The 25,062-nt window shown below is 36.3% G+C and overlaps 1 pseudogene; it reads left to right on the top strand.

Annotated features, from left to right (window-relative positions):
- Positions 1-982: 982 nt before the first annotated feature.
- Positions 983-2,070, top strand: LOC123946322 (annotated as a pseudogene).
- The last annotated feature ends 22,992 nt before the right edge of the window (positions 2,071-25,062 follow it).

Consider the following 25,062-nt stretch of genomic DNA (forward strand, 5'->3'; position numbering starts at 1 on the left):
TATAGACATTCCTATAAGGGTGTAACATATAACAGCACTTCAAATAAGTGCTTTTGGATGTCTGGATAAGCTTGTTATTAGATACAGATGGAAACAACTCTCTCCCAGATTTCCACACGGCCAAAAGGAATAAACAAAGGAGGAAAACCAGTATCAGTGCTGAAAAAGTTGTCAGTCTTTCAAAGCTTTAGCAAATCTATGTTAGTATGCATGCAGAATGAATTTCTTATATAAAGATATAAATGTGGGAGAAGCAATGGGGAAGATACTCAAAACATTACTACACATTCAAAACAGAGCCTTGAGACCAGCTCATACAAGATATAAAGACTCTCAACTTGCATAGACTACATCTCTCAGAATGAAAAACAGGGTAGGTGGATTAGAAGCAGTGATCAAATAAATTGAAGAAAACATTTTTGACCTGGGAAAATTTCTAAACTTCTTTTTAAAGCAATTTTAATTAAGATTCCTTTTAGACAAATTCTGGAAATAAAAAGGATAAAGGATGAAACAAAACAAAACTCCACAAATACTTTTAGAACACAAATCAGATTTTCAGCACGCATCTGTGCATTATTGAGCAGGAAAAAAAAAGAAGTTTTGTTTTTTAAAGATTTTTATTTATTTATTTGACAGAGAGAGATCACATGTAGGCAGAGAGGCAGGCAGAGAGAGAGGAAAGGAAGCAGGCTCCCTGCTGAGCAGAGAGCCAGATGCGATGGGGCTGGATCCCAGGACCCTGAGATCATGACCTGAGCCGAAGGCAGAGGCTTTAACACACTGAGCCACCCAGGCACTCCACCCCGCCAAAAAAAAGTTTTAAAATAAAAAAGATTCCATGTTCAGAAAATATTTATCCAACCAAATTATCATTCTTCTACAAACGTCATATGACACCATTCTCAGACATTATGAAGCCAATATGCATTCTGACTGAGTTATCATCCTTAAAGTGACCCCCACCCCCACCACCAACATCATGTCTAAATCAGAGTCTCCCAAAGAGCCTGAACAGCTGTAGAAGCTCTTCATCAGAAGCTTGGGCTTTGAAACAACTGATAAGAGTCTGAGGAAACATTTTGGACTGGGGAACGATTATGAACTGTGTGATAATGAGAGATCCCAACACTAAGCACTCCAGAGGCTCTGGGTTTGTCACCTACGCCTCTGTGGAGGAGGTAGATGCAGCCATGAATGTGAAGCCACACAAAGTGGATGGAAGAGTTGCAGAAACAAAGAGGGCTGTCTCAATAGAAGATTTTCAAATACCTAGTGCCCACTTAACTGTGAAAAAGTTTTTTGTTCATGGCATTAAAGAAGACATTGAGGAACATCATTTAAGAGATTATTTTGAATAAAACGGGAAAATTGAAGTGATTGAAATCATGACTGGATGAGGCAGTGGCAAAAAGAGAAGCTTTGCTTTTGTAACATTTGAGAACCCATGACTCTGTAGACAAGATTGTCATTCAAAAATACTATACTGTGAATGACCACAACTGTGAATCAAAGAAAGCCCTATCTAAGCAAGAGATGGGTAATGTTTCATCCACCCAAGGAAGTCAAAGTTGTTCTGGAAACTTTGGTGGTGGGCATGGAGGTGGTTCTGGTGGGAATGGCAACTTTGGTCATGAGGAAACTTCAGCGGGTGAGGTGGCTGTGGTGGCAGTGGATGGCTGCATTGGATTTGATAATGATGGTGGTTATTGGAGAGGCAGCCCTGGTTACTCTGAAGGAAGCAGAGGCAATGAAAGTGGTAGACAGACTTACAGAAACAGGACAATGGCAATGGTGAGTGTGGCAGTTAGGATAGTTATAACAATGGAGGAGGCGGCTATGATTGGTGGTAGTACAAGCAACTTTGGAGATGGTGGAAGCTCTAATGATTTTAGCAATTACAACAATCAATCCTCAAATTCTGGACCCATGAAATTGGAAATTTTGGAGGCAGAAACCCTAGCCCCTCTGGTGGTGGAGGGCCAATACTTTGCCAAGCCACAAAACCAAGTTGGCTTTTGTGTTCCAGCAGCAGCTGTAGCTATCTATGGTGGTGGCAGAAGATCTTAATTACTGCCAGGAAACAAAGTTTAGCAGGAGAGGAGAGCCAGCGAAGTGACAGGGAAGGTACAGGTTACAAAAAGATTTGTGGTCTCAGTCAAGAACAGCGGTGGCAGGGCCTAGCTGCTACAAAGACATGTTTTAGATAGTACTCATGTGTATGAGCAAAATTCTTGAAACAAAAAAAATACTTTTTTTGGAAAAACTTCCAAACACATTTTTAAAAATACAAATGCTTGTATTTGTGACTAATTGTATAAAAGATTATTTTAATTTTTGTCCCATGGAAAGTATAAAGCATTCCAACAAAGAGTTTTAATGTAGATTTTTTTTGCACCCATGCTATTGATTTTTAAATATAATAGTCTGATCATGACACTGAATAAAGGTGTCTAAAAAGGGCGGGGGCAATATACTTTCTTTAAAAAATTAGTCAAACAGATAACTTCAATTGACTGAGTGATATATTAAGAATGGAAGAACAAAGAGATTGCAATTTTAAATTGATATCAGTTAAAATATAGAAAGATGTAGTCTAAAAATTCCTAGGGTTAAAAATAACATAAAGCTTAAAAATTATTCTTAACAGGAAAATAAATAATTAAAAAGTATTAATATAATGTAATTCTCAGATAACAATACCAAGAAACTAAATATATGGAGAAAGACCAAACTTGTCACTTATGAAAATAAATGGTTCTAGGTTTAAAAATATTTGTATGTATATTGAAGTGCTGGATGTGAACTTACTGGATGAAATAAACTTGTAAGAATACAATTATTAAAATAGACTCTTTCATACACCGGGCTCCTGAATACCATCTAGATTCATAGATTTTCAGCCACTCAGATACTGACTAAAAGCCTCATTTTCTAATTCATAAATTCACTATTGGTCTAAAGCAAAAATTGACATCCTCTTTTCTCTCAAAGCTTCTTTTCATCTTCCCTCATTGGCGTCTGCCACAAATTACCAACTAGAAAGGGGAAGAGTTCCAGGGTTTTTTTTCTCCCTCCTTTCTCTCAAGTTTTAGCAAGAATAAGAAATTGCAAGAATGTACAACCTTAAGTGACAGATGCTACTATAGTCTAGTATCTGGAACCATATTTGTATCGGGTATTTAAATATCACTTCTGGGGCACCTGGGCAGCTCAGTCAATTAGGCATCTGCCTTCAGCTCTGGTCATGATCCCAGGGTCTTGAGATGGAGCCCTGCATCAGGCTCCCTGCTCAGCGGGAAGTCTGCTTCTCCATCTTCCTCTGCCCCTTCCCCCTGCTTGTGCGCTCTCTCTCTCAAATAAATAAATAAAATCTTCTTAAAAATATAGAATGAATGGGTCAAATTAAATTAAAGGAAATTTAAGAAAATTAAAGAAAAATTGTATAAATTTTAAATTTAAATTAATTAGGATAGTTATAACAATGGAGGAGGAAACTTAATTAAAATTAAATTAATTAAAAATTTTAAAAAATTTAAATTTTTTCAATTTATCAATTGAAGTTATCTGTTTGACTAATTTTTTAAAGGAAGTATATTGCCCCTCCTTTTTAGACACCTTTATTCAGTGTCATGATCAGACTATTATATTTAAAAATCAATAGCATGGGTGCAAAAAAAATCTACATTAAAACTCTTTGTTGGAATGCTTTATACTTTTTTTTATATAGGAAATTAAAGAAAAATTGAAAAAATTAATGGAAACAAATGATAATGAAAACACAATGGTTCAAAATCTGTGGGACACAGCAAAGGCAGTCCTGAGAGGAAACAAGAAATAAGAGAGGTCTCAAATACACAACCTAACCCTACACCTAAAGGAGCTGGATAAAGAACAAAAAAGAAAGCCTAAACCCAGCAGGAGAAGAGAAATAATAAAGATTAGAGCAGAAATCAATGAAATAGATACCAAAAAAAAAAAAAAACAAAAAACCCAAAACAAAACAATAGAACAAATCAACAAAACTAGGAGCTGGTTCTTTGAAAGAATTAATAAGATTGATAACCTCCTGGCCAGCCTTATCAAAAAGAAAAGAGAAAGGTCCCAAATAAATAAAATCATGAATGAAATGGAGAGATCACAAGCAACACCAAAGAAATACAAACAATTATAAGAACATATTATGAGCAACTCTATGCCAACAAACTTGACAATCTGGAAGAGATGGATGCATTCCTAGAGACATTTAAACTATCAAAACTGAACCAGGAAGAAATAGAAAACCTGAACAGACCCATAATCAGTAAGGAGATTGAAACAGTAATCAAAAATTTTCAAACAAGAGCCCAGGGCCAGATGACTTCTCAGGGGAATTCTACCAAACGTTTAAAGAAGAATTAATTCCTATTCTCCTGAAACTGTTCAAAAAAATAGAACTGGAAGGAAAACTTCCAAACACATTTTATGAGGCCAGCATCACCTTGATCCCAAAACCAGACAAGGATCCCATCAAAAAAGAGAACTACAGACCAATATCCTTGATGAACACAGATGCAAAAATTCTTACCAAAATACTAGCCAATAGGATCCAACAGTATATTAAAAGGATTATTCACCATGACCAAGTGGGATTTATTCCTGGGCTGCAAGGTTGGTTCAACATCCACAAATCAATCAATATGATACAATACATTAATAAAAGCAAGAACAAGAACCATATGATACTCAATAGATGCTGAAAAAGCATTTGACAAAGTACAGCATCCCTTCCTGATCAAAACTCTTCAAAGTGTAGGGATAGAGGGCACATACCTCAATATCATCAAAGCCATCTATGAAAAACTCATTGCAAGTATCATTCTCAATGTAGAAAAACTGAGAGCTTTTCCAGTAAGGTCAGGAACACGGCAGGGTTGTCCATTATCACACTGCTATTCAAATAGTACTAGAAGTTCTAGTCTCAGCAATCAGACAATAAAAAGAAATTAAAGGCATCCAAATCAGCAAAGAAGAAGTCAAACTACCACTCTTTGCAGATGATATGATACTATATGTGGAAAACCCAAAAGACTTCACTCCAAATCTGCTAGAACTTGTACAGGAATCCAGTAAAGTGTCAGGATATAAAATTAATGTATGGAAATCAGTTGTATTTCTTTAAACCAACAACAAGACAGAAGAAAAAGAAATTAAGGAGACAATCCCATTTACAATTGCACCCAAAACCATAAGATACCTAGGAATAAACTTAATGAAAGAGGCAAAGAATCTATACCCAGAAAACTATAAAGTACTCATGAAAGAAATGGAGGAAGACACAAAGAAATGGAAACATGTTCCATGCTCATGGATTGGAAGAACAAATATTGTGAAAATGTCTATGCTACTTAAAGCAATCTACACATTTAATGCAATCCCTATCAAAATCCCATCCATTTTTTTCAAATAAATGCAACAAATAATCCTAAAATTTATATGGAACCAGAAAAGACCTCTAACAGACAGAGGAATGTTGAAAAAGAAAGCCAAAGTTGGTGGCATCACAATTCTGGACTTCAAGCTCTATTACAAAGGTCATCATCAAGACAGTATGGTACTGGCACAAAAACAGACACATAGATCAATGGAACAGAATAGAAAGCCCAGAAATAGACCCTCAACTCTATGGTCAACTCATCTTCAACAAAGCAGGAAAGAATGTCCAATGGAAAAAAGACAGCCTCTTCAACAATTGGTGTTGGGAGGATTGGACAGCCACATGCAGAAAAATGAAATTGGACCATTTCCTTACACCACACATGAAAATAGACTCAATATGGATGAAGGACCTCAATGTGAGAAAGGAATCCATCAAAAATCCTTGAGGAGAACACAGGCAGCAACCTCTTCAACCTCAGCCACAGCAACTTCTTCTTAGGAACATTGCCAAAGGCAAGGGAAGCAAGGGCAAAAATGAACTATTGGAACTTCATCAAGATCAAAAGCTTTTGCACAGCAAAGGAAACACTTAACAAAAGCAAAAGACAACTGACAGAATGGGAGAAGATATTTGCAAATGACATATCAGATAAAGGGCTAGTATCCAAAATCTATAAAGAACTTATCAAATCAACACCCAGAGAACAAATAATCCAATCAAGAAATGGGCAGAAGACATGAGCAGTCATTTCTGCAAAGAAGACATCAGATGGCCAACAGACACATGAAAAAGTGCTCCACATCACTCAGCATCAGGGAAATACGGATCAAAATCACAATGAGATACCACCTCACACCAGTCAGAATAGCTAAAATTAACAAGTCAGGAAATGACAGATGCTGGCGAGGATGCGGAGAAAGGGGCAGCCTCCTACACTGTTGGTAGGAATGCAAGCTAGTGCAACCGCTCTGAAAAACAGCATGGAGGTTCCTCAAAAGTTGAAAATAGAGCTACCCTATGACCCAGCAATTACACTACTGGGTGTTTACCCTAAAGATACAAACGTAGTGATCTGAAGGGGCATGTGCACCCGAGTGTTTATAGCAGCAATGTCCACAATAGTCAAACTATGGAAAGAACCTAGAATTCCATCAACAGATGAATGGATAAAGAAGAAGTGGTATATATATACAATGGAATACTATGCAGCCATCAAAACAAATGAAAGCTTGTCACTTGTGATGACATGGATGGAACTAGAGAGTATTATGCTTAGTGAAATAAGTCAATCGGAGAAAGACAACTATCATATGACCTCCCTGATATGAGGAAGTAGAGATGCAACATGGGATGTTTGGGGGGGTAGGAAAAGAATAAATGAAACAAGATGGGATTGGGAGGGGGAAAAACCATAAGAGACTCTTAATCTCACAAAACAAACTGAGGGTTGCCAGGTGGAGGGGGCAGGGAGAGGGTGATGCCGTTATAGACATTGGGGAGGGTGTGTGCTATGGTGAGTGCTGTGAAGTGTGTAAACCTGGCGATTCACAGACCTGTACCCCTGGGGATAATAATACATTATAGGTTTATAAAAAATTAAAAAATTATAAAAAAATATGTATTTATGACTTTTTTTTTCTTTTTTCCCATGAGTGCTTGTGTGGGCTTTTTGGAACCCCTGTCACTGGAATCTCACATGCAGTAGCCTGATGTGAGAACAGCTTCCTCTGGTGACCAGCTGTGGCCCTCCCTCTGTTCTGCCTTCAGGAAGACCTCACCACACCAACCCAATTAAGTGAGGTTGTCATTTCCCATCAGGCTGACTCTCATCCAGCTATCCCTCAGAAGTGTTCCACAGGAAGACCCACAGCTATCTTATTTGTTCAGTTCTGAACCTCAGTCTGTCTCCAGCACATCTCCCTCACTTCTATCAGGCCAGACCCCTTTGGTCAGCCTCTGGTCAACTGTTTTTTTTGCAGGTATGTTACAGGCACTAGTTGTAGTGCCCTTCCAATTCCAGGACAGTTGTCAGTCTTTCTGAACTTGCTCTTATAAGCAGTCTTTCTAGGCTGGGAGGGAGTAACAGGTCTGTGCCTTTGGGGAGGAAGGAGGAAACTAGCACTCTCTTCACAGAATCCCTTTTTCTCTTTGGAGAAATTGCTTTCTAAGGAATTCCTAGGTTTGCTCACATGATATTGTGGTGGGGAATGGACTGATAGTAATAGAACTGGTTTTGGACACTTCTTTTTCATGTTCTGCATAAAAGTTCCATACCTAAAATCACAGGTTCCTTTGCACTAATTGCTTTCAGATTTGAGGTAAGACTTTACAATAGGAGTAGTCTTATTTTAATAGTCTGTGACATACTTAACTCACTGTATAATTCCAAAGCCTTTAATTATCTAGCTTCTGTATGTCCTCTAACCTCATTCCCTCTAACCTCATTCCCACCTGCTCCATGAAATCCAGCTACAATGGCCTTCTTTAAATTCCTACATCTCAAGCACCTGAAACCTTCCTGTTTCTAGAACACTATTTTTTTAAATCTTTGCATAAATCTTCATTCAGAAAGTAGTCACCCACTGAGAAAAGCTTTCCCAATCCCCTTTATCTCATTCCACTGTTTTATTATCTTTATAGCACTTACTAATTTCTAAAAATTACTTACTGATTTCTATCTCTTCCTACATTAGGGTAAATTCCAGAGAAGTGGGAAACTAGGATATAATTTATATTGCTCTAACCCCAGAGATTAGAAAGATGCCATTTCAGGCTGTATACAAATACATAGAGCACTAAACAGAAAAAAGAAAAAAAACAAAACAGAACAGATGATAATATCTAAAACAATGGTGTATTCTCTATACAACAGATGATCAATAAAGAACTGGGAGAAATAAGTAAAAAAAAGTTTTTGAAGTATAGTTAATATTTTACCCGGCAAGAACAAATTTAGGAAGCAGAAGTGCAAATATTAAATGTTAACATCTTACACTGAATAGGTATATTGCTAAAACACACCTTTCATTATATTTTAGTGTCAAATATTAGAGCATCAAAGATAGAATCATGAGTTCAATGAGATTTTTTTTTTTTGGATTTTTTGGATTTTTGTTAACTTTTTTTGTTAACTAGTATATCCACAATATCCAGAAAAATGTCTGTAATATATGTTGAAGGAATAAATGACTCAATCTATCTAAATAAGAAATTCATAAATCTGACAAAAATTAGAATTTGAGTAGTTGAATTGGTCAAAATGCAATTCAAAGTTCAGGCAGAACAATTAGGCAAAATAGATAAATCTGCCCAGTGAGAGTTTAATGTAATTATTATTAAGGACAATAGTTCTTTCAAATACCTTTAATTCTTCCATGCCTCCTTTTTTTTTAATGTTTTACTTGGAAAAACTACAAACTGTCATATTTCATGTGTTTTGTTGAATGAATGTTGTATAAATAATGTGTAATGAATACATTATTAATATGATAAGCTTATTCATATTAAATATTTTACTTTATAAGAAAAGCCTATATTTTGCAAACATATACACACTTTATTATATACCAGGTTAAACAGAATACTTCATAAGTACCTATAAGTCAGATTTATGTTTCCAGTTCGAGATGGAATGTAGGAAGTCTGTGAACTCACATTCTCCATGGAATACACCAAATTACATCTATTAATATAACAATTCCTCCTGAAGAACTGTGGGTTGACTGAGCAGTAACTTAAAAACCAAAGATAGAATGGCAAGAGCAAGAGAGAGACATGTCATGGTCTAGAAGAGTAACTAGCATATACAGCCACAGTGCCAGCCACCCAGTCAACAAAAGTCATCAAAAACAGAGAGGCCGCATAGAAAACACCAAACACAAGACCACTCCCTCAGCTTTAGAAGCAGTGGTCATTTTGACTAATACATAGAAATAAACACAGAAAGTCAAACAAAATGGGGAAACAGAGGAAGATATTTGAAAAAAAGAACAAGAAAAAAAAATCCTAAAAAAAGAACCAAATGAAACAGTGATAAGCAATATGCCTGATAAAGAATTTAAAGTAATGACTGTAAAGATACTCACCAGGTTGGAGAAAAAGACTGGAAAAACTCAGTGAGACTTTGAACAAACAGATAGAAATTTTTTTTTTTTAAAAACAAACAGGGTTGAAGGATATGATAATTGAAAAAAAAATCCACTAGAGAGAATCAACAGTAGATTAGAGGTTGCAGAAAAACTATCAGTGATCTAGAAGGCATGGCAATGGAAAACACACAAACTGAACATCAGAAAGTGAAAATAATTTTTAAAAATCAGGATGGATTAAAAGATCTCTTGGACTACATCAAGTTAATGAATATTCCCAGTTACAGGGTTCCCAGAAGAAGGAAAGAGAGTCAGAAAGGTGTAGAAAACTTATTTGAAAAAAATAGTAACTGAAAACTTTCCTGACTGAGGGAAAAGAATAGATATTCAAGTCCAAGAAGTAAAGAGAGTACCAAAGAAGATTAACCCAAGTCGGTCCACATCACAGCACAGAATAATTAAAATGTCAAAGGTTAAAGATAAAGAGAGACTCTTTTTAAAGGACCATGAGAGAAAAAAGTTACCAACAAGGGAAAAACAGTAGGGTTATCAGCTGATTTTCCAGTGAAAACTTTGCATGCTAGAGGAAATTAGAATGATACATTCAAAGTACTGAAACTAAAAAAACCTACAACCAAGAATACTCCACTCAACAAGGTTATCATTCAGATTTGAAGGAGAGATAAAGAGTTTCCCAGACAAACAAAAGTTAAAGGAGTTTATCACCACTAAATTAGTATTACAAGAAATGTTATAGGGACTTCTTTAAGTGGAAAAGAAATGGCCACAATTAGACATAAGAAAATATGAATATATATATGAACATAATAATGTGAAGAAAAGAGTAAAAAGGAAAGAGAAGGGGGAAAAAGAAAGATTTTTCTTTCCTTTAGTTTTTAAAAAAATGTGTTTAAATTTAAAGACCATCAAATTAATATAGATAACTATTCACTTTATATGGAAAACCCAAAAGACTCCACCCCCAAACTACTAGAACTCATACAGCAATTCAGTAACATGGCAGGATACAAAGTCAATGTACAGAAATCAGTGTTTTTCTTATACACTAACAATGAAAATACAGAAAGGGAAATTAGAGAATCAATTCCATTTACTATAGTACCAAGAACCATAAGATACCTGGGGATAAACCTAATCAAAGAGGTAAAGTATCTGTACTCAAGGAACTACAGAACACTCATGAAAGAAATTGAAGAAGACACAAAAAGATGGAAGACCGTTCCATGCTCTTGGATCGGAAGAATAAACATTGTTAAAATGTCTATACTGCCTTGAGCAATCTATACTTTTAATGCCATTCTGATCAAAATTCCACCGGTATATTTCAAAGAGCTGGGGGCAAATAATCCTAAAATTTGTATCGAATCAGAAGAGACTCCAAATTGCTAAGGAAATGTTGAAAAACAAAAATAAAACTGGCGGCATCACGGTACCTGATTTCAAGCTTTACCACAAAGCTGTGATCACCAAAACAGCATGGTGCTGGCATAAAAACAGACACATAGACCAGTGGAATAGAGTAGAGAGCCCAGATATGGACCCTCAACTCTATGGTCAAATAATCTTTGACAAAGCAGGAAAAAATATCCAGTGGAAAAAAGACAGTCTCTTCAATAAATGGTGCTGGGAAAATTGGACAGTCATATGTAGAAGAATGAAACTCGACCATTCTCTTACACTGTACACAAAGATAAACTTGAAATGGATAAAAGACCTCAACGTGAGACAGGAATCCATCAGAACCCTAGAGGAGAACATAGGCAATAACCCTCGATATCAGCCACAACAACTTCTTTCAAGATATGTCTCCAAAGGCAAAGGAATCAAAAGCGAAATGAACTTTTGGGATTTCATCAAGATCAAAAACTTCTGCACAGAAAGGAAACAGTTCACTTAGAAGGTTATATATGAACCCCATGGTAATCACAAACCAAAAACCTATGAATGATACACAAAAAATAAAGAGAAAGGCAAAACATCATGATACTCATTGATCACAAAAGAACAACAGAAAGAACTATAAAAACAACTAGAAAACAAATTCTCAATGGAGGAAAAACTGAAAGCTTTTCTGCTAAGGTCAGGAACACGGCAGGGATGTCCCTTATCACCACTGCTATTCAACATAGTACTAGAAGTCCTAGCCTCAGCAATCAGACAACAAAAGGAAATTAAAGGCATCCAAATTGGCAAAGAAGAAGTCAAACTATCATTCTTCACAGACGATATGATACTATATGTAGAAAACCCAAAAGACTCCACTCCAGAACTGCTAGAACTTGTACAGGAATTCAGTAAAGTGTCAGGATATAAAATCAATACACAGAAATCAGTTGCACTTCTCTACACCAACAACAAGACAGAAGAAAGTAAAATTAGGAGTCAATCCCATTTACAATTGTACACAAAACTATAAGATATGTAGGAATAAACCTAACCAAAGAGGCTAAGAATCTATATAGAAAACTATAAAGCACTCATGAAAAAAATTGAGGAAGACACAAAGAAATGCAAAAATGTTCCATGCTCATGGATTGGAAGAACAAATATTGTAAAAATGTCCATGCTACTTAAAGCAATCTACACATTTAATGCAATCCCTATCAAAATCCCATCCATTTTTTTCAAATAAATGCAACAAATAATCCTAAAATTTATATGGAACCAGAAAAGACCTCTAATAGCCAAAGGAATGTTGAAAAAGAAAGCCAAAGTCGGAGGCACCACAATTCCGGACTTCAAGCTCTATTACAAAGCTGTCATCATCAAGACAGCATGGTACTGGCACAAAAACAGACACATAGATCAATGGAACAGAATAGAAAGCCCAGAAATAGACCCTCAACTCTATGGTCAACTCATCTTCAACAAAGCAGGAAAGAATGTCCAATGGGAAAAAAACAGCCTCTTCAACAAATGGTGTTGGGAGGATTGGACAGCCACATGCAGAAAAATGAAATTGGACCATTTCCTTACACCACACATGAAAATAGACTCAATATGGATGAAGGACCTCAATGTGAGAAAGGAATCCATCAAAATCCTTGAGGAGAACACAGGCAGCAACCTCTTCGACCTCAGCCGCAGCAACATCTTCTTAGGAACATTGCCAAAGGCAAGGGAAGCAAGGGCAAAATGAACTATTGGAACTTCATCAAGATCAAAAGCTTTTGCACAGCAAAGGAAACACTTAACAAAAGCAAAAGACAACTGACAGAATGGGAAAAGATATTTGTAAATGCACATATCAGGTGAAGGGCTAGTGTCCAAAATCTATAAGGAACTTAACAAACTCAACACCCAAAGAACAACTAATCCAATCAAGAAATGAGCAGAAGACATGAGCAGTCATTTCTGCAAAGAAGCCATCAGATGGCCAACAGACACATGAAAAAGTGCTCCACATCACTCAGCATCAGGGAAATACAAATCAAAACCACAATGAGATATCACCTCACACCAGTCAGAATGGCTACAAATAACAAGTCAGGAAATGACAGATGCTGGTGAGGATGCGGAGAAAGGGGAACCCTCCTACACTGTTGGTGGGAATGCAAGCTGGTGCAACCACTCTGGAAAACAGCATGGAGGTTCCTCAAAAAGTTGAAAATAGAACTACACTATGACCCTGCAATTGCACTACTGGGTATTTACCCTAAGGATACAAACGTAGTGATCCGAAGGGGCACATAATAACTCATACTCATGTGATCTGGACAGTAAAATAAAAGACATGTGTGGACGAATAATTAAAATCAATATTCATTATCACTTCCCATTGTAAGATTATCCATTTAGAGATCATGATCAAGAAATGTGGGAGTCAGAAGTTTTAAAACATTTTTTGTTTTACCAAGAATATGCCTTTTAAGTCTAGAATTAATAAAAATCAAAATTTGTCTTTAATTTCCATCTCAGTTTTCTGTAAGATGGATTTTATTCATTTTTAAATATATCAAAGACATTTATTGAGGAATCATAAGAGTCAATATAAAGTTCATGCTATTCAAATATGTTCTTATATCTGGGAACGCTAAAGCTATAAAGTTCCTGTTGAGATTAGCATCGTCCCACCATTTAGGGGTTTAAGGAAAGCTAGGAAGCAAGAAGACTGTACTACAATAAATATCAAAAAGGTCAATTATAAGCCTTGATCCAGTATGTCCTGGAAGATTACTGCTCCTAAATCCATTCAGTCAACTGACATACTGGTAAATGAATGTTTGTCATTTTAAGAAATATATATATATTTTTCAACATAGGAAGTTATTTAAGATTTGGATGTTTTTCATCCTCCTAATCCATCCATCCATCCATCCAATCATCTACATGATATTTAGATTTACACATAAAAGCAAGAATGAACACAGCTGAAGATGGAAAAAAAAGCTGAAGTGTATGTATAAGAAATATTAAGGACCATTTTTGCAGATCAAGGACACCATACTGCTGAGTATTTTTATAATAAAGCATATTTGTATTTGTCAATGTATTTTTGTCAGACTAGATAAGCAGTATAAAGGAAAAAAAACTACCCCAAAAAAACAGTTTTCACTGAGCCCATCCACTGCACAGGGGACAGGGCCACTCTACCCAAACAGGGTTGCCTGAGTAACAGCACAGCAGAACCCTCCCCTAGAAGACAGGCTGTAAGAAAAAAAGGCTGACAAACCTAAGGTCCCTATAAAACAGGTGGATCTTGTTTGGGTTATGGTCAATAATTTGGACTCTGTACATTCCCTCAACCACCCCTCAACAGAATGCTAAGAGGAGGAACCCCCAACATAGAAAGATTCAGAGACTGTGATCTCTGCCGTAGAACTAATTGATATGGATATAAGCAAGATGTCAGAAGTAGACTTCAGGTTAACAGTTATGAAGACAACAGCTAGGATGGAGAAAACCATTAATAACAACCTAGATTCTCTAAAGGCAGAAATGAGAGCTAATCTGGCTAATCTAAAAATGCTATCAATGAGATCCAATCTAATCTAGATACTCTAACAGCTAGGATAAATGACGCAGAAAAATGAGTTAGTGATCTAGAAGACAATCTGATAGAAAAGAAGGAACAGGAGGAGGCCTGGAACAAACAGCTTAAAATGCATGAAAACAGAACTAGAGAAGAAAATGATGCCATGAAACTTCCAATGTCAGAATTATTGGGATCCCTGAGAGAGAGGGACTAGAAGATATGTTTGAGGAAATCGTAGCTGAAAACTTCCCTAATCTGGGGAATGAAACAAGCATTCATGTCCTAGAGGCAGAGAGGACCACCCTCAAGATCAAGAAGAACAGACCAATGCCCCAGCATATATTAGTAAAACTCGCTAATCTTAGAACCAAGGAAACCATTTTCAGGACAGTTTGGGGCAAGAGAATCCTTATGTACAGAGGGAAGAATGTCAGAATAGCATCAGACCTGTCCACAGAGACCTGGCAAGCCAGAAGGGGATGGCAAGACATATTCAGGGTACTAAATGAGAAGAATATGCAGTCAAAAATGCTTTATCTGTTCAGGCTATCATTCAGAATGGATGGAGAGATAAAGAGTTTCCAAGACCAGCAGAGACTGAAAGAATATCTGACCACTAAGCTGGTCCTATAAGAAATATCAAAGAGGGTTCTATAAAAGGAGAAAGACCCCAAGAGTGACAGAGAACAGAAATGAACAGAGACAATTTATAGAAACAAGAACTTCACAGGCAACATGATGATGATAAAATCATATCTTTTAATAATTACTCTTATCATGGATGGCCTAAATGCTCCCATAAAGTGGCACAAGGTTGCAGACTGGATAAAAAGACAGGACCCATTTATACACCATCTACCAGAGACTCATTTTGAACCTAATGATAAATCCAAACTGAAAGTGAAGGGATGGAGAACCATATTTCATGCCAACAGACCTCAAAATAAAGCTGGGGTAGCAACTCTCATGTCAGAGACATTAGATTTTAAGCTAAAGACTGTAGTTAGAGATACACAAAGACACCATATCATTCTTAAAAGGTCTATCCAACAAGCAGATCTAACAACTGTAAATATCTATGCCCCAACCTGGGAGCAGCCAACTACATAAGCCAGCTGTTAATCAAAATAAAGGGACATATTGACAAGAATATATTAATAGTAGACCTCAACACTCCACTTTCAGCAACAGACAGATCATCTAAGCAAAAAATCAACAAAGAAACAAGAGCTTTGAATGACACACGGGACCAGGTGGACCTCATAGCTATAAACAGAACATTCCACCCTAGAACAACAGAATACTTATTCTTCTCAAGCACACATGGAACTTTCTCGAAAATAGACCACATACTGGGTCACAAATCAGGTCTCAACCGGTATGAAAAGACTGAGTTTATTCCCTTCATATTCTCAGACCACAGTGCTTTGAAACTGGAACTCGACTACAAGAAAAAGTTTGGAAGAAATTTGGAAGCTAAAGACCAACCTGTTCAAGAATATTTGGGTCAACCAGGAAATCAAAGAAGAACTTAAACAATTCATGGAAACCAACGAGAATGAAAAACAATTCATGTAAACCAACAAGAATGAAAACACATCAGTCCAAAACCTATGGGATTCAACAAAGGTGGTCCAAAGGGAAAAATACACAGCCATCCAGCCTCATTAAAAAAAAAAAAACAGAAAAATCCCAAATACACCAATTATCTTTACACCTCAAAGAACTGAAGAATCAACAACAAATTGAGCCTAACCCACACACAAGAAGGGAAATAATTAAGATTAGAACAGACATCAATGAATTAGAAACCAGAAATACAGTAGAACACATCAATGAAATCAGAAGCTAATTCTTTGAAAGAATTAATAAAATAAACTACTGGCCAGACTTATCCAAAATAAGAAAGAAAGGACCCAAATTAATAAAATTATGAATGAAAGGGGAGAGATCATGACTAAAACCAAAGAAATAGAAACAATTATCAGAAATTATTATCAACAACTATATGACAATAAATTAAGCAATCTGGAAGAAGTGGATGCATTCCTGGAAGCCTATAAACTACCAAGACTGAAACAGGAAGAAACTGACAACCTGAATAGACCAATAACCAGCAATGAGATTGAAGCAGCAATCAAAAACCTCTCAAAAAACAAGAGTCTAAGACCTGATGGATTCCCTGGGGTATTCTACCAACATTCAAAGAAGAAATTATTCCTGTTGTCCTGAAGCAGTTTCAAAAAATAGAAACAGAAGAAAAACTTCCAGACTCTTTCTATGAGTCCAGCATTACCTTGATCCCAGGCAAAGACTCCATCAAAGAGGAGAATTTCAGATCAATATCCTTGATGAATATGGATGCCAAAATTTTCAACAAGATTCTAGTTAATAGGATCCAACAGTACTTTAAAAGGATTATCCATCATAACCAGGTGGGATTTATCCCTCGGATGCAAGGGTGGTTCAACATTTGCAAATTAATCAATGTGATAGAACACATTAATAAGAGCAGAGAGAAAAACCATATGGTCCTCTATATTGATGCAGAAAAAACATTTGATAAAATATAGCATCCGTTCCCGACTAAAACTCTTCAGAGTATAGGGACAGAGGGAACATTTATCAATTTCATAATTTCCATCTATGAAAAACCCACAGTGAATATCATTCTCAATGGGGAAAAGCTGAGAGCATTTCCTTTAAGATTAGAAACATAACAAGGATGCCCACTCTCACCACTATTGTTTAACATAGTACTAGAAGTCCTAGCAACAGCAATCAGACAACAAAAAGAAATGTATTCAAATTGAAAAAGAAGAAGTCAAACTCTCACTCTTTGCAGATAACATTGTACTTTTTTTTTTTAAGATTTTATTTATTTGACAGACAGAAATCACAAGTAGGCAGAGAGGCAGGCACAGAGAGAAGGGGAGGCAGGATCCCTGCCAAGCAGAGAGCCCGATGCAGGGCTCGATCCCAGGACACTGGGATTATGACCTGAGCCGAAGGCAGAGGCTTTAACCCACTGAGCCACCTAGGCACCCCGATAACATTATACTTTATGTGGAAAATCCAATAGACACCACCCCAAATTACTAGAACTCATACACCAATTCAGTAATGTGGCAGGATATGAAATCAATGCACAGAAATCAGCAGTTGCTTTCTTATACACTAACAATGTAACTGTTAAAATAGCACCAAAAACCATAAGATACATTGGAATAAGCCTAACCAAAGAGGTAGAGGATTTATTCTCTTGGAACTATGAAACACTCATGAAAGAAATTGAAGAAGACACAAAAAGATGGAAAAACTTTCCATGTTCATGGATTAGAAGAATAAACACTGTTAAAATGTCTTTGCTGCCCCAAACGACCTATACTTTCAATGCCAATCTGATCAAAATATGAACAGCATTTTTCAAAGTGCTAGAACAAATAATCCTAAAATTTGTATGGAATGAGAAAAGACCCCAAATAGCCAAAGAAATGTTGAAAAAGAAAAACAAAACTGGGGGCATCACATTGCCTGATTTCAAGCTTTACTACAAAGCTGTGATCACCAAGACAGCATGGTACTGGCACAAAAACAGACACATGGACCAGTGGAACAGAGTTGAGAGCCAAGATATGGACCCTCAACTCTATGGTCAAATAATCTTTGACAAAGCAGGAAAAAATATCCAGTGAAAAAAAGACAGTCTCTTCAATAAATAGTGCTGGGAAAATTGGACAGCTATGTATCGAAGAGTGAAACTCAACCATTCTCTTACACCATACACAAAGATAAACTCGAATTGGTTAAAAGACCTCAATGTGAGGCAGGAATCTATCAAAGTCCTAGAGGAAAACATATGCAGTAACCTCTTTGACATGAGCCACAGCAACTTCTTTCAAGATACATCTCCAAAGGCAGGGAAACCAAAGCAAAAATGAAATTTTGGGACTTCATCAAGATAAAAAGCTTCTGCATAGCAAAGGAAACAGTAACAAAACAAAGAGGTAATCCATGGAATTGAAGGAGATATTTGCAAATCCCCCTATAAACAAAGGATTTATACCCAAAATCTGTAAGGAACTTCTCAAACTCAATACCCAGAAAACAAATAATCAAGTCAATAAATGGACAGAAGACATGAACAGACACTTCTCCAAAGAAGACATACAAATGGCTAACAGACACATGAAAAAATGTTCATCATCATTAGCCATCAGGGAAGTTCAAATGAAAACTGTAACCATCCCTCAGAACAACATACTGCTTAAAATATAACCTATGAGAAATTGTACTAGTTACCAAGCATGCTTAGATATAGCATTAAGAAAAACATGTACTGGAAACAGGCTTCTGGGGGAGAGGATGATATACGTCCTTGAAGCCGAGCAGCTGGGAACGCCCGGCTCGCTCAGGACGGAATGCCACCTGCTTCATTTTTCCATTATCTCCCCTTCCCTGGAGAACATGAGCAGTTAGACAATCCTTCAGTTTCGGCTTGCTCACTATATGTCGTGTACTACATGACCAGACATGTTTTGCCTTTCTTCTTACATATCCACAAGACTCATGGTCAATGTGTAATCTACTCTGGCTTCTTTGTTGGTTGTTACTCACTTTCTAATAAATATGACACTGAAGAGTTGTTTGGGGCAACAATCTTTTCTACTATTGCCCCCTACTCCCATTCTCTTGCAGCTGACTTGTTTGTACCTCATTCTTCTCCTGTGTGCCATCAGGAGATGGCAAAAAACCACATTGAGATACCACCTTACACCAGTTAGAATGATAAAAATTGACAAGGCAAGAAATAACAAATGTTGGAGAGGTTGTGGAGAAAGGGGAACCCTCTTACATTGCTGGTAGAAATGCAAGTTGGTACAGGCATTTTGGAAAACTTTGGGGGTTCTTCAAAAAATTAAAAACAAAGCTACCTTATGACTCAGCAATTTCACTACTGGGTATTTATTCCAAAGATACAGATATAGTGAAAAGAAGGGCCGTATGCACCCCAATGTTCACAGGAGCAATGTTCACTATAGACAAACTGTGGAAAGTGCTGAGATGCCCTTGAACAGATGAATGGATAAAGAAGATGTGGTCCATGTACACAATGGAATAGTACTCAGCCATTGGAAAGGATGAATCCCCAACTTCTGCATCAACATGGATGGGACTAGAGGAGATTATGCTAAGTGAAGTAAGTCAAGCAGATAAAGTCAATTATCATATGACTTCACTTATTTGTGGAACATAAAGAATAACTTGGAGGACATTAGGGGAAGGAAGGGAAAAATGAAGGGTGCGGTGAATCAGATGGGGAGAAGAACCATGAAAGACTGTGGACTCCAAGAAACTAACTGAGGGTTTTAGAGTGAAGCGGGTGGAGGGATGGGTTAGACTGGTGATGGGTATTAAGGAGGGCAAGTATTATATGGAGCACTGGGTGTTATACACAAACAATGGGTCATGGAACATTACCTCAAAAACTAATGGTGTACTGTATGGTGACTAACATAATATAATTTAAAAAAAGAAAAAAGAAAAAAAGAATAAAAAACAAAATAAAAATATATTAGTGTACTGACAAGAAAAAGAAGTGTAAAAAAGAAGTTAAGGCACAAAATAAAGACAAAAGCAAATAATAGAAACAGATGTTCAAAGTGACCTACATGTTGCAATTAGCAGGCAAAGACATTGATATAAATATACAAAGATCTAAATAAAAGATGGATATAATGAGTAAATGGATAAAAACTCTCAGCAGAGGAACGAGAGATATAAATAAGCATCAAATAAAAATCCTAGTACTGAAAACTATAATATATGAAAAAAATTAAGTATTATACAGATTTAGCAGATGAGAGAACAAATAATAAAGGGTCTTAGAGACAAATTAATAAAAAATATTTCCATCGGAAGACTACCCCTCACCACCACAAAAATGATTGAAAATATAGGAATATAGCCTCAGTAGCTTATCAGACACTGTTGGGAGTCTAACTTTATATATCTGGAGTCCAGGAAAGAGAATAGAGGGAGATTGAGGCAGGAAAAATAAGTGGTTTTGAGGTAGGTGAAGAATGGAAGTTACTGCTTATGGGACTGGGATTTCCTTTTAAAGTGATGAAAACATTCTGAAAGTGGAGTGGTGATAGGTGAGCAACATTGGGAATGTACTCAATGTCACTTATGGTAAATTTATGTTACATATATTTTACTACAGTTAAAATAAAGACTTAAAGTCTGTCAATATCAAAAGTTCCCATGGATGTGGAACAAGAGAACACTCATATTGCAGTTGAAAGTATAAAATGGTATAGCCACATTGCAAAACAGTTGGCAGCAATTTTTGCTAATATTTGAAATAAACAAAATTTGGAAACAACTCATACATCTTTTATGAGGATAATGGATAAAAATAAGTTGATTTTCATGAAATAGAATACTTCTCAACAGTAAGAAAAAAATCTGATCTACTGATACATGCAACAACATATAAATATGTTAGCAACAATATTTGAGAGACAGAAAACAGAAATAAAAGTATGCATACTGTAGGATATCATTAATATTAATTCAAGAATAGGCAATATTATGTATGGTGGTAAAAAATCACAGTATGGGGAGAAAACTTTCCTTGGATGGTAGCACAAGCAAATCTACCGATATGATATACATATTTTGTCTTGAGATATTTGTTATATGGTTCTATATACATTAATCAAAATGCATAGGAATATATTTTTCAGACTCCTATCTTTCACACATACACATTTCCCCACAAAGAAATAAGTATGTAGAGTTTTGTTTATAAAAGTGATGTCTTTATAAATATCACTATGTGCATTACAAAAGTTAGACTGTACACCAATGGGTTAACATTAGTTTTCTCTACTAGTAGATCTATGTAGGATTTCATTTTCATTGTTCCAAATATTGTGAGGCTTCTATTTTAAAGAACACTATTTCAATAAAAAGTAAATCATCAGTTAAAACAAAGCAACATTAAATCTAATTGTACCGGGGCACCTGGGTGGCTCAGTGGGTTAAGCCTCTGCCTTTGGTTCAGGTCATGATCCTGGGGTCCTGGGATCGAGCTCTGCATCAGGCTCTCTGCTCGGCGGGAGCCTGCTTCCCCCTCTCTCTCTGCATGTCTCTCTGCCTACTTGTGATCTCTCTGTTAAATAAAGAAATAAAAAAAAATCTTAAAAAAAATCTAGTTGTACCAAACAATGCTAAGTTGTCATAAGAGGATAAATAAGTTACAAAGATTTTAAGACAAAATGTGTACAAATATACATTTGAAATATGAAAGTTTAGCTATTTTATATATCCATTATCAGTCTGAGATCAAACTGAGACAATCAGATTCATTAATTAAATAACGACTTTGTCCTACAGTCATACAACTGAGAGACCAATTCACTTCCAATTAAAAGAGTTACCATGCATTATACATTAGAATTTTCTTTAGGAGAAGGCAACACAGAGATGGTATCAGAATTCAAATATCCCAAGGAGTCTTCATTGGTCCTTGATGTTTTCTTTCATTATCTCTCTTTCTCCTGAATTTGTCTGCAGCATGTTCACTTCTAAGGGTTATGTCTTATTTTTTTGTTTGTTTTCCCAGTGCTCATCTGATTTGAAAAGTATGGACAGAGACTAATCTAGGGACCTGTGCTGAGAGGCCCCAGAAACACAGTTAAAATCAGACCATAACTAGTCTATTAGCCAGTATTTTTATTTCACAGAAAGTACTTGTGTTAATGTTTCCAACTTTGAGATACGAGTCATTGTGGAGATTTTTTTAAATGTTTCCACAATTTCTTTGATAATCTTAGTTCCCTTTTCCTGGCTATGGGCTGACTTTAGTGACTTGCTTATAATAATTAGAATGCAGTGAATTTGACATTGAATGCCTTCTAAGGGTGGGACATTTAATTTAAGACAGCCTCCATCAGGCTCTCTCTTAGGGTGTTTGTCTCTAGAAACCAGGTATTAAGATGTGAGGAAGCCCAATCTATTGAAAAGGTCACATATCTATTTCCCTGTGACAATCCCCAGCTAAGCTAAGATCCCAATCAACAAGTATCAACGAGTAGACAAGTTAGGAAAAAAAGGACAAAAAACAAAACAAAACAAAAACCTTTGACAAATGATGAATAGAAGTGAACTTTCTTATTTATAGTCCTCACATAAAGATTTGATATAAAAGCCCTATAGCTAACATCATACTTAATTGTAAGAAACTCAACATTTTCCTCTCAAGATCAGAAACAATGCAAAGAAGTACTATCCCATTCCCGGTTACTAGAATCACTCAGAAATATAGATTGTTAAAACTTGACTTATTCACAACTTGATCTGTAGATTCAATTCCTGATAAGTTCCCAGCAAGCCAGTTCTTAGAAGCAAAATTATTCTAAAGTTTATATAGAAAGGAAAAGGACCTAGAATACATGAAACAATACTGATGAAGTTGGAGGTCTCATACTACTTGATTTTAAGAATTTGAATACCCAACTTTTGTATCAACATGGATGGGACTGGAAGAGATTATGCTGAGCGAAATAAGTCAAACAGAAAGAGTCAATTATCATATGGTTTCACTTACTTGTGGAGCATAAGGAATAACACGGAAGACATTGGGAGATGGAGAGGAGAATTGAGTTGGGGGAAATAGGAGGGGGAGACAAACCATGAGAGACTGTGGACTCTGAGAGATAAACTGAGGGTTTTGGAGGGGGGGCATAGGGGATGGGGTGAACCTGGTGGTAGGTATTATGGAGGGTACGTATTGCATGGAGCACTGGGTGTGGTGCATAAACAATGAATTTTGGAACACTGAAAATAAATAAATAAATAAATAAATAAATAAATAAATAAATAAAATAATTATTATAAGGCTGTGTGATAATCAATGTGGCATAATATTTGAAGAATACACACACACACACATCAATGGAACATACAGACTACCTAGAAATAGATACACACAAATACAGTGAGCTAATGTTTGATAAAGGTACCAGTGCAATTCAAGGGAACAATAATGGTCTTTTCAACAAATGGTGCTGAAACCATAGAAAGTCCATAAACAAACAATTTTACCTAAACGAAATTATAACGAACACAAAATTAATTTAAATGGATCATAGACCTCAAGGTGAAATTGAAAACATTGACATTTCTGATGGAAGCATAAAACAAAATCCACATGACCTTGAGTTGGCAATGAGTTTTTAAATATTGTACCAATAGCATGATTCATGAAATAAAATTTGACAGTTGTACTTCATTTAAAAAAAACTAAAACAAATTTATTCTCTGCATAGGACACTGTAAAGAGAATGAAAAGACAAGCCAAAGACTGGGAGAAAATATTTGCAGAACACATATCTGGGGAAAAAATATATCTAAAATAACAAAGAAGTATTAACACTCAGCAATAAGAAAACAGAGGACACATTTTTTTTTATTCATTTGAGAAAGAAAAGGAGTGAGAGAGAGCATGAGAGGGGAGAAGGTCAGAGGGAGAAGCGGACTCCCTTTGGAGCTGGGAGCCCAATGCGGGACATGATCCCATGGCTCTGGGATCATGACCTGAGCCAATGGCAGTCGCTTAACCAACTGAGCCACCCAGGTGCCCCCTGATGACACAAATTTTAAAAAATGAGCAAGAGGTCTGAACAGACACCTCATCAAAGAAGATAGAAATGACAATGTAAGCATAGAAAGGAAGGATGAACATCATTTGCCATTAGGGAACTACAGATTAAAATAACAATGAAAGAATACTATGTATCTAATTGAATGGCCAAAATCTAAAATCATAGACAATACTGGTACCTGTAAAGACACAGAACAGCAAGGACTGTCACAAAGAACTCTTACTGGTGAGGATACAAATAGTGTGTTGGACCTAGAAGTAAGTTTGACAGTTTCTCACAAAGGTGAACATAGCCTTACCATACAATGCTGCAGTTGGGTTCCTATATATTTACCCAACTGAAAAGAAAACCTATGCCTACACAAAAACCTGCAGGGGCATGTTTATAGTACATTTATTCATAATTACCAAAACTGGAAGCAACCAAAATGTCCTACAATAGGTGAATGGATAAATAATCCATTCCATTGCTGAGTGAAATAACACTCAGCAATAAAAAGAATGCACTATCATTCAATATAGTACTAGAAGTCCTAGCCTCAGCAATCAGACAACAAAACGCAATAAAAGTCATTCAAATTGGCAAAGAAGAAGTCAAACTCTCACTCTTTGCAGATGATATGATACTTTCTGTGGAAGATCCAGAGGACTCCACTCCAAAATTGCTAGAACTCATACTGGAATTCAGTAAAGTGTCAGGATATAAAAATCAATGCACAGAAATCAGTTGCATTTCTATTCACCACCACCAAGACAGAAGACGGATACATTAAGAAGTCAATCCATTTATAATTGCACCCAAAGCCATAGATACCTATAAATCTAACCAAAGAGGCAAAGAATCTGTACTCAGAAAACTATAAAGTACTCATGAAAGAAATTGAGG

Source organism: Meles meles, chromosome 7 (genome assembly GCF_922984935.1).
Source record: "Meles meles chromosome 7, mMelMel3.1 paternal haplotype, whole genome shotgun sequence".
Classification (NCBI taxonomy): domain Eukaryota; kingdom Metazoa; phylum Chordata; class Mammalia; order Carnivora; family Mustelidae; genus Meles; species Meles meles.